Genomic DNA, 12,773 nt, shown 5'->3' on the forward strand with positions numbered 1-12,773 from the left:
AGGGTTGAATTTTAATTTTTAAAATTCTAAGGGCTAACTTGGAATTAAAGTATTCATAAGTGAAAACTTTTCAAATTCCAAAACTTGAGGGCAAGTTTTGAAACTATTCAAAACTAATTAATTCCATAACTTATGAGTTTAAAGTAGTTTTAATTTAAAAAAAAAAAAAGAAAACTCTTCAAGTTCCATAACTTGAGGACAAGTTATGGAAGACTTTAAACTAATTAATAAAAAAATAACTTTTTTTATTGTAACTTGTGGAACTAATTAAGGTTACACTTTTTTTTAATTTAATGAAGAGACTCTTGAACCTCCATAACTTGAGGACAAGTTATGGAGTCATAAAACCATTTAATTAGAACTAGACTCTTCATTTTGTAACCTTTGCCAACTTTTATGAGTTTTATGATTCTTAAATGTGACTTTTCATATAACTTGAGGACAAGTTACAAAAACACACTTTGGAATCAACTCTTAGATTAAAATGGATTGAAAACAACTATTTCACACAAATTTTCTATTAATCTAAGAACCTCATAAGAACAAGATAATTCAAATCATCAATCTTCAAGAAATTAGCATGAACATACAAACTAATACAAATCTTGAAATTATGACAATTATCTTAGAAATTGGATTAGCATGAACATTACCACATCAAAAACAAGTTTATAAGTCCAAAAACATCTTAGGGTAATGTTCCTAGTCCAATTCCAGCCAAAACAATCGAATATATGCATCCAACTCGATTTTTCAGCTACTTTTGCAAGTATAACAAGAAAACAAGCCTAGGCTCTGATACCACTGTTGGGTTATGAGCATTCTAACACTCCTAAGTGTACATGCAACCCTAAATACCTTGGATCGATGTTTTCTCTATTATACATACAATTATGAACATCCAAGGTATTATCCTAATCTAGCATACAAGATAATAAATATAACAAGATAAAATACATACCTATTTGATGTAGAATGTCTTCATGAAGCTTAAGTGCCTAGTGCCCCAAGTGTGACACCTCAAATGGTTCACACAACACCAAATACACTTGGAATAACTTGAGAGAAACTTGAACACTCCTTGAAATCGTCTAGCCCTCACACTCACACATTAGTGCCCGATTTCTTGAGCCATGGGATTCTTTTATATGGTGGCTATTAGGGTTACACCATGTAACTCATAAATTTACCCATTCCTTATGCTTCATGGATTTTAACCACCATGGAGTATCCATGGGTCACCCCATGGACTTATTCCAACATAAGGAATCTTGGATCACAAGCCCACATATATAAGAATGAATGATTTACACAATCAACCCATATATTTAATTAGTCTCCTTTTGATCACTTAATTAATTCCAAATTAATTTTTGATCAATACTAATTAAATAACCTTATTAATATATTAGAACTTATAATATATTAACCAACCTTAAGTGTTATTTCTCTCATTATAGTCTATCCAAATGCATGATGCCATGCAACCCAAATGGACCATGCCGGGTCGGGTCAAGTCTTACCAATTATAGTTATGGACTTAGACATTAATCCAACACTTTTCCCTTAATCTTTTGACTAAATTCGGATACTACATCGAATCATGATTCTCTGGACTGCGTAACTTATTTCGCAGATTTATCTTAGTTGAACTTGATTCGTTATGACCACTAAGGTTGGAATTACATTCATTTTCTTAGTCATCACCGAAACGATGGCAATTATGGATACAAACAAAACAACTCAACTACTAGTGCCTTAGTAACCTTGTGACTTTTCCTGAGCCAAGTGCGAGTCATGTGCTTCCAGTAGTATAGGCCTCTACTACCTTTCACACCTACTCATACTCATCCTAAGAATTGCCTCATAGCTATCTAAGTCACTATACAAGAAAATTCATATTGAAATTTAGCACATCAAATAGTAATACATAATTAGGGATTGTATTACTTCTTGAAAACGATTTACAATGTTATTCAAGTCACCATACTCTATGCCTCTTTAATTGGGCTATACAACATGACACTATCTATATGGCTACTTTATATCTTGAACTTTGGATAAGTAGCTCTTTATTCTTGATCTCTTGCAGCGACATCTGCTTCATCAAGGATCATATGGAATGCTTGCACCTTTGGCTTTGACGACACGTTTGGTCTTGCTAGTTCATTTTTCTTTAGGCAATCCTTTGAAATATGCCCCTTTTCTCCACATCCAGAACATATCTTGTCATTGAACATACAATCTTTAGAATAGTGACCAGTCCTTCCACACTTATAGCATGCCACTTCTCCTTTGCATCTCCCATAATGCTTCTTTTTGCACTTCTCACACCACTTTTCTTCATTGTTACCCCCATACCTCTTGTCGTCGGGGTCAGACTTTGAGAATATATTCTTCTTATCCGACCTTGAAGATCCTTCAAACTTCTTCTTCTTTCCTATATCAGCTTTCTCTAGAGTCTTCTCCCTTATCTTGGTCTTTACATTCCTAGCCAACCAGATGGATGCCTTCAGATTAGGTTCTAGTTTTACCGTTGGACCATAATCTACTGGTATTCCACTAGCAAACTTGTTTACTTTGGAAAGTTCGGATGGAACCAGGTTAGGAGATAGCGTCATATTTTCAGTAAAATCTGGAGCATACTCACTGACACTCATCTTTCCTTTCTTCAGATTCTGGAATTCATTATTGATCTCCAGAAGATCTATTTCTAAGTAGTATTGCATCTTTAATTGTTCCAAGAAGTCTTCCCAAGACATCTTAATGGCTTCTCCCCTCAGCATAGTATCAACCAATAACTTCCACCAGCTTAACACTCCAGTCTTTAGTTGTCTGACCACGAGGACGTTCTTTTGTTTGTTGTTGCAGTTGATGTCACAACTAGCATTTTTGCTAGGAAATTCTACTCTCATGTAATCATCATCTTTTGTAAAACTTGTACTTTATGCTAAATCAAAATCATCCATTTAAATTCCAAACTCTTGAATGAAGGTCAAAACCTAATACAATACATTGCATATGTTCAACTATGGGTTGAAACCCTAGAAATCCCGGTTCAAGTTCATTGTGAACTAGAATTTTTTTATTGGGCCTAATGGACCAATAAACCTTCCACTTGACTATTTTGGGCCTAGGAACCCTAATTGGGTCCTAAGTTGACCCACATTCCTATGATTTTAGCATTATGGGCCATGTGGGCCTAGAATGATCCTTCTTATTTCTAATGGGCCATAAACCATTTTAATTGGGCTTCATTGGGCCGTGAACCCTCACAAGGGCCCAATGGGCCGAAAAATGATTTTGGGCTTCATAAATTCGAACAAAACCAAGAATGGGCCCAAACCAAATCATTTTCATTTCTCTGGCCCAAATTCTCGGCCCAATAGGGTTATTAGACAAAAAAGGGGGGAATGAGGAATTTTGTGCTTGTGACGCCTCATGTTTGCATGGTGGTTCTCCATGCAAACATCACCTCAATCTTCTCTCCCCCTCTTCTTATCACCCTCGGCCGAAACACCCACCACACCACCTCCATTTTTTCTTTCAAACACCTTCAAACACTCTCAAGAACTTCTCCTCCTTCCTCTAAATTTTTCGAGATTTGTGGGTATTTTCAAGAAGGTTTTTCATCAAGATCATCATCTTTGGTCAGTTGTTACTTGGATCTATGGTTTAACTTCTTGATTTCTTCGAAAATCTCTTCTTAACCCATAACATTTCATGATCTATACTCTTAAACTTCATAGAGTTCGAAAACCCCCTCAAGGAGCTTGCTAGGGTCGAGATCTTCACTTCATTCTTCATCAAAACCGAATCCAAACCTCAAAGTGAGTTCATACCCCCTTGTTTTCGGTTTTACTTTGTTTTGGAGGGAGAATACAAGTACATATGTGTAGATCTATGTATTAGTGCATGTTTTGTGTGATTGTCTTGGTTTATGTTGTGATTATGTGATGAAATATGATAGATCTCGAAATCTATAACAAAAGATTATGAAATTTACAAACTATAACACTTTACACACCATAACATGGGAATGAAAATGTATATATGTGATGATTGTTGGAAAAATGAAACAAAATCTTGAAATAGGGCCATTTTTGACAAATAAACAAAAAGATGACATTTTTATGACACTTTCGGTTTTACAAGGACTAAAAGAGTCACTTTTATACAAAAATGAGTTTTTATGATATTCTTAGGAATAAAAGGGCCAAAAATGCAATTTTTTCTATATTAGGCCATAAAAATGAGCTTTTCGGTTTTATTGGGCCTAATATGTAAAAATATCGATTTTTATGGAGTAAATTGTCATTTAACTCAAGTTTGAGTCTAAAATGTAAACCTATGGTTTCATGGGTTAAAAATGCGATTTTTCCAAAACTTGGGCAAAAAACGTAATTTCTATGAAAAGTGAGATAAAAATGTAAGATTTTATAATCATGGGCCGAAAATGTCATTTTTATAAAATTTGAGTCGAAAAGTGTCATTTTATTTAAAAATGGGCTGAAAATGTAAATCTTTACAATAATGAGCCGAAAATAATATTTTATATATATATTTTGGGCCAAAAATGTTAATTTCATGATATTGGGCCTAATATATTCATTACATGTCTATTTGGGCCTTTGTGGCCCATTTACATGTTTGGTGGGCCTAATATGTTTATTACATGTTAATTTGGGCCTTTATGACCCATTAACATGCTTATTGGGCCTAGTCTATACATCACATGCTTAGTGGGCCATAGCTGGCCCATTTACATATTTGTTGGACCTAATATGTTTATTACATGTTAATTTGGGCCTTTGTGACCCATTAACATGCTTATTGGGCCCATTCTATACATCACATGCTTAGTGGGCCATAGTTGCTCCATTTCATGTCTGTTGGGCCTTATACATTCATATACATATTTTTTTTCTGGGCTTTGCAAATCTTAACTATATATACGAAAACATTATACATAGCGTAATTCAATACTCACGTGAAAACAATTAGTGATCTAGTGAGACATGTCGGTTGACACCTTAGAGTATATGATCGTAGCATGTAGTTATAAACAGAGTCTCCTGGAGGGAGAGCGGAAGTTTGTGTATAGATCTATACGGGGGTGACTCCCCCACACCTGAGCTGTTCGCTACAGTTAGACTAGGCCAGTCTAGGGTGACAAACCTTACCTACAACCAACATGCGTCCGACAGACACCATGACAGGCGAATTAGTCATTATCAAGAATGGTTGTAACGACTCACATAGAGATCCTCTCCAACATAATTTTATGGAACACCTATTAAATCTTGTTGACACAAAAACATACACACACTGATATTCGGTCTTAGGGTTGAGACCATAACACTTTTATAAACAGAAAATATAGGATTTTATGGGGTAATACATAGTTAAACCATACCTTTTACTTGCTACAGAAAATACAAAGTTTTTATCTGGATTACATTCTATATACATTCCAAATACAGAAAACAAACATGCATTAATACTTGATTTTGATACATCACGTTCAAACCATTTTCAAAAAATATCGGATTTTCTGGTGTTTATAAACAATTCAAACTTTTCATTCAAATATGCGTATGAACTCACCAACATTATATATGTTGACGTTTTTCAAAATAACTTGTATTCTCAGGGAATCGTTAAGCAGAAAGGTCAGCAGAAAATGGTGGAATTCGTTATATTTTGTTATCATCATACATTAAATATTTTGGCATGTAATTTTTGATACTATACTATACTTGATGTAAACAATGCTGGTTGTATTTGACATGTATGATGATGGTGTTGTCTTGTTTCAATTATTTACATTGTGATGATATTACAAGATGAAGTCACGCACAAGCCACCGGACGTTGCCGCCGTCTGGTTCGGGGTGTGACAGATTGGTATCAGAGTATTGTTTATAGTGAACTGGCATATCTAATCATACTTGATATGAAACTATAAATACAATGGGACTAAAATACTCTGAATAAAATGTATACCTAGGCTTGCATTAAATTTATAACGCTAAAAGTCTCTGGAGGAAATGGAACACTGTGATTAAACCCGGACAGTTTAGTAGTCATATTGGGCATAAATATAGTCTGAGCAACTATATTTATTCAAAATACGACCAACATGTGTTTGGGGGTAATCATGGTGGGAAATTGGCCTCGAAGCTTACCTCGGATCCAAAACTTCTCAGGAACTCAAACACAAGTAATTAAAATAGTATAGGAGTATTTTGGGAATACTATATGCATATATTTTTTTACAACGTCTTACACCCCTCGTGCAGACTCTATGGCCGAATTTTATCATCCTGGAGATCCCTATTTTCCCAATCAGGGAAATGGTGGATGGTTAGAACCCGAGGAAGAACCCGAGGAAGAACCAGAAGAAGAACATGAAGAGGAGCCCATGGAAGGATCGGCAGAACCGGTAGCCGACTCGGACGAGGAGGAGGCAGAGGATAGCAACACAGATGACTCGGACACGGGGACCGAAGTCATCAATCCTCCGTACATGGATAGGGTGCCCCCATACATGATGGGCCCCAATGGACCTACGCCCCCATGGGCACACGACATCTGGAGATGGAGCCGCCAGCAAGGGGTGCAGCCCCCATTTGGTATGAACCGGAACTACTACGACTTGAGTCCAGGCGGACCCGCCGACCGAGCCTTGCCTGTGATAGTGAGGAGGACGCGCAATATCGGCGAGTAGGCGCAGGTAACCGCTGGCCAGATGGTGGCCATGAGAGCCGCAATGGAGCGCACAGAGAGGATGACACGCGAGGTAGTCAGGGACTACCAGGCGCGTCAGGCAGCTTTGGAAGCCCGGCTTCGGGATGCCGAGCACCACCTGGCTAGACTTCAGGGTTGCATCTACCTCATCGTCAGCACCACCAGACCCACCCCGTCGCGACTAGTACCTGTTCATGTACTATCATTATGATTTCCTTTTATGTATTAGTCTATGTACTATCGACCATATGTTTAAGTGATTACACTACTCATGAGGTCGTAATGCTATCTAAATCATAGGTTCCCTACGCACTGTATGCCTTTTGGGAAATTTTCCCGGTATTAAAAAAGTTACGACTAGTGGAAATGATATATATATTTTATCGTGATGTTGTGATCTGCTATGTGTTCAATTACTTTTACTACATGTTGATTATATGCATTCACTCACTTATACACAACCCAAATCACTGACACTGTGCTATAACCAAGAAATCGTGAAACTAAATACATTAGATACTCAACATCTTTCCGTTCTATGACAGAAAGATGCCTCAAAGACCAAACCGTGGAAACAACACAACACCGACTCCACCAGAAATAAACTCAGTTGCATTCCAAGCAGCAGTGTCCGCTGCGGTCACAGCAACACTTGCGCAGATTCGCAACGGAAACCACGGAGAAGGAAATAGGTAGTGTGACATCCCTAATTTCACGGCCAGAAAAGACCGATTTCGTTTATGCTTTTTAAAATAAAATCAGAGAAATCCTTTTTAAAAGATGTTGCGGAATTTGTTCCCAAAACAAAACATGATAAAAATTTATCAAAACCTTTCTTTAAGAAATATATATTCTGATTTTATATTAAAACCTTGGGATGTCATGTTCCAATATAGATCAAAAGCATAAACAAGACATTATAAGCCTTACATCAGTTATTTACAACTACTGGCCTATAATCCAAAAATCACTCATTGTCATCATCCGACTATGCTCGGGGTTCACTACCTGTAATATAAAAAGCTGAGTGGGTCAGGCTTGGAAGCCTGGTGAGCATATAGGGTTTTCAACCCACAATAAATAATAAACTTATTAAGTTCTCAGTCAATAATAAATTTATTAATTTCATCAACCAAAAATAACCCTAATTACCCATTCCCATTATCCTCACTTTACGTCCCTAAAACAACTATCACAAGGGACCTAGCCTAAGGATTTTCACTAGGGGTGACAACATTGCTTCGGAGGTTCCTCAGCAATTTATGTCAAATAAGGCAACCAACGGGGTGACAACATTGCTTTCCTCAGCAATTTATGTCAAACCAGACATCGTAACATAAAACAACCAATAAAGTGACAACATTGCTTTCCTCAGCAATTTATGTCAAATAAGACAACCAATAGGGTGACAACATTGCTTTCCTCCGCAATTTATGTCAAATAAGGCAAACATCGGGGTGACAACATTGCTTTTCCCTCAGCAATTTATGTCAAATAAAACAACCAATGTAGTGACAACACTGCTTTCTTCAGCAATTTATGTCAAATAAAACAAACATCGGGGTGACAACATTGCTTTCCCTCAGCAATTTATGTCAAATAAAACAAACATCGGGGTGACAACATTGCTTTCCCTCAGCAATTTATGTCAAATAAAACAAACATCGGGGTGACAACATTGCTTTCCCTCAGCAATTTATGTCAAATAGGCACGAAGTCACATCGTCGCCAAGGTTTATACAACAGGCACTACGTCACATAGTCGCCAGGGTTTATACAACAGGCACTACGTCTCATAGTCGCCAGGGTTTATCTAATAGGCACGAAGTCACATCGTCGCCAGGGTTTATCTAATAGGCACGAAGTCACATCGTCGCCAAGGTTTATACAACAGGCACTAAGTCCATAGCTGCCAACGTACTAAATACATAGCTACCAACGTACATCTATACTGTACTAAATTCAGAGCTACCAACGTACATCTATATTGTACTTTTATCCCTCCTACTTTATTTACCCATGTTTTACCCAACATATTTGAAGATAAAATATTTATACATTTTAAATCATTTTAAACATGTATAAAACATTCATTCAACATGCATCACAAATAAACAAAAAACATATATACACATAGCACATATTTTATATAAAATACTTCATATCTATGTGTAAGATGAAAGTGACTATACACTCACTTGATTTAACGATAACTGGGCAGCACTTCGTTGCCTAAAACGATCGTTTCTAATAAAACCGGAAGTTTTATTGAGAAACCGGGCTCTGCGAGGGTCGGGCTTCGAAACCGAAAAAATAAATTTCCCGGGCTTCTCGGGCACTCCGGGACGTGTTCCGGGCGTTGGAAATGATCTCGGGGCATCGAGGGAAGTCAAAATAGCTAAATATTGAAAAAGGGGTGAAAAATGCCCATTTTCCAAAAGTAGCCGGAAGATCTCGCAACCCTTCTATTTATAGGGTGAGATCCGAAGTCGGCCGAGAGAAGGGACTCAGCACCGAGGATACGAGGCAGGAGGAGGCTCAGACAAAGTGGTCGGATCCGGAGGAGGACACGTGTCGGACACGTCTCGCATGCGAGGGCTCGCCACCGAGGCACACGCGTCGGATCCTTATTGGATCACTTCGGACTCGTCAGCAGATCGGAACAAGGGGCGACACGCGGCTTGCTTCGGTTGGGCCTCCCTTCGGTCGAATTAGAAGCGAGCACATGGCTACTGTTCATGCGAGGTGACTCATAAATTTCAGACACGTGGCTCGCATGACTCACCGATTTCGGACACGTGACACTCATTCAGCGAAGGTGACGTGACCGAAGCCACCTATGCGAAATTTCTCGGTTTTCGCGCCAAAACTTCTAAAATCCATAACTTTCGCATACGAGCTCCGTTTTTGACGTTCTTTATATGCACGCGTAGGTAAAATTACGCTCTACAACTTTCGTTTAGACTTCGTTGGCTAATTTTGAATTTAATTTTTATATTATTATTTTTAACAGACCTGGACAAGAAATCCGTTAAAAATTCATAACTTCTTCATCCGACGTCCGTTTTCGTCAGACTTTTTACCGTTGTGCTACTAATGACGAGACCTTCGATTCTCGTTTAGGTCGTGTCGGCTAAAAATCACTCGATCTAAAATTCGAGTTTTTAGTTGTCTACTGCTAAGCTGAAACTTCGAAAAATCATAATTTCCTCATACGAAGTCAGATTTGGGCGTTCTTTTTATACATACTCTCGGTTTAACGAGCACTACGACTTTCGTTTAGATCACTAAGGCTAAAAAGTAGTTTATCAAAAACTTACTTTTTACGACATTCGGCACCGTGCCGGTTTGTCGCGAAACTTCGACAGGTCATAACTTCTTCGTTATAACTCGGATTTCAGCATTCTTTATATATCCGGAAACCTTGAGACATATACTAAAACTTGGTTAAGATTAATCCTTCTAAATAATCTTCCATCAAAAAGTCATTTTTGATTCTTATCGTCTCTAAATTGACTAGCCCGGATCTATGGGCGTTACAGGTAGGGAACCGGAAGCATCAATCAGGGAACAAACCACGGAACCACAAGAACCTGCACCTAAAAAGGACTTCACCAACGCCAAGCCTCGAACCTTCAACGGGACGGGAGGTGTAATAACCCTGAAACGAAGGATAGAGAAGGTGGAATTAGTGTTTGAAATCTGCGGATGTCCGGATGGGTGCAAGGTCAAGTTTGCGGCATGCACATTCGTTGATCAAGCTCTCTCCTGGTGGAATGGTCACATAGAGGCCATGACACTCCCGGTGGCGATCGCGATGCCATGGGATGAGCTTAAGTAAATGTTGTTGGCTGAATACTGTCCAGTGGGAGAAATCCAGAAAATGGAACAAGAGCTGTGGAACCTCAAGGTTCAAAACTCTGACATCAATGCGTACATATCAAGGTTTAGTGAGTTGTCTCTCTTGTGTCCCGGAATGATCACATATGAATGGAAGAAGATCGAGATATTCATCTGGGGATTAACCACGCTGATCCAAGGGAATGTAATTGCAGCAAACCCTGAGACGTATCATAGTGCAAAGAGGCTAGCCAAGAAATTGTACGATCATGGCAACAAAAGGGTGCCAAAGCAGGAGAAGCGGAAGTTAAGAAAGAAGGTGAGAACAAGAAGGGGAAAACAACAAGCGAAAGGGAAAACAAAATTCTGAATCATCAAAGAAACAACAAACTATGATTGTCCATGCTGCTACTCAAGCTGCCACAACACCACATGCTCCAGCCTTATCCACACCAAATAATCCCAAGCAATACTCAGGGACCCTACCTAAGTGCAGCAAATGCAATTTTCACCATCAGGGAGAATGTAGAGAGATGCACTGCACAAGCTGCAACCGAAAGGGTCACACTGCAAGATACTGCAGGGCTTATCGAAAACAAAACCAATAGTCGAACAACAACAACAACAACAACAACAACAACAATCGCAACAACAGTAACAACAACAACAATGCTGGGGCCAGTTACACATGCTATGGGTGTGGAGAAACCGTCCATTTCCGGCACAACTGCCCCAAGGCAAATAATCAGGGGGCAGGAACTTCAGGAAGAGTGTTGACAATGGGTCAATGTGAAACAATGCAGGACCCAACAGTTGTTACTGGTACGTTCCTACTTAACAACTCGTACCCATGCATCTTATTTGATAGTGGGGCGGAGCGAAGTTTCGTTAGTAATAAATTCAAACACTTACTAAATCAACAACCCTAGAAGCTCAACGAAGCCTTCACGGTGGAAATGGCTAATGGGAAAACTGAAACAACCAAAGATATCTATGTAGGGTGCACATTAACACTAAACAATCACTCCTTTCAAATAGACTTGATGTCAATAAATATTAGGAGTTTTGATTTGATAATTGGCATGGATTGGTTAAGCCCCCACCATGCTGATATTATGTGTTGCGAGAAGGCCGTTCGCCTTCATCTCCCCAATCATGAAACCCTATTAATTTATGGCGATAAACCTGGCGCCAACCTTCGCCTTATCTCGTGCATCAAGGCACAAAAATGTCTACACAAGAAGAACTACACATTCCTCACTCATATGGTGGATAAGACCAAAGAAGAAGTGAACATTCAAGATATTTCAGTGGCATATGACTACCCGAATGTGTTTCCCGAAGACCTTCTGGGAGTAACCCCAGAAAGACAGGTTGTATTCCAAATCGATCTAATACCAGGAGCCACAACAATTGCCAAATCACCCTACAGGTTAGCTCCAGCCGAAATGCAGGAGTTATCCAACCAATTAAGCGAGCTGCTAAGCAGAGGGTTCATCCGACCAAGCTTCTCACCCTGGGGAGCTCCGGTCTTGTTTGTCAAGAAAAAGGGCGGATCCTTTAGAATGTGCATCGATTATAGGGAATTAAACAAACTCACCATCAAAAATCGGTACCCACTTCCCCGAATCGATGATCTATTTGACCAGCTTCAAGGAGCTAGTTATTTCTCAAAAATAGATCTGAGATCCGGTTATCATCAACTCCGAGTTCGGGAAGAGGATATTCCCAAAACTGCTTTTTGAACACGATATGGTCATTACGAATTTGTCGTGATGCCCTTCAGTCTAACAAATGCCCCCGCTGCATTTATGGACCTCATGAATCGAATCTGTCGCCCATTCCTTGATAAATGCGTGATTGTCTTCATCGACGATATTCTCATTTACTCTCGAAGCAAAGAAGAGCATGGTCAACATCTCCGCCAGATCTTGGAAACCCTAATAGCTGAAAGAATTTATGTGAAGCTTTCCAAATGTGAATTCTGGATCCCTTCAAGGAAGGGATTCACGTAGATCCTTCCAAGATAAAGGTCATTGAAGGCTGGGCTATCCCGAGAACCACAACAAAAATCCGTCAATTCTTGGGTCTCGCAGGCTACTACCAGAGGCTTATCCAGAATTTTTCTAAGATCGCCAAACCCCTTACCGCCTTGACACAAAAGGGTGTGTCTTTCAACTGGAC

The sequence above is a fragment of the Lactuca virosa genome, chromosome 6 (genome assembly GCF_052849685.1).
Source record: "Lactuca virosa cultivar CGN04683 chromosome 6, Lactuca_virosa_CGN04683_v6, whole genome shotgun sequence".
Taxonomy (NCBI): domain Eukaryota; kingdom Viridiplantae; phylum Streptophyta; class Magnoliopsida; order Asterales; family Asteraceae; genus Lactuca; species Lactuca virosa.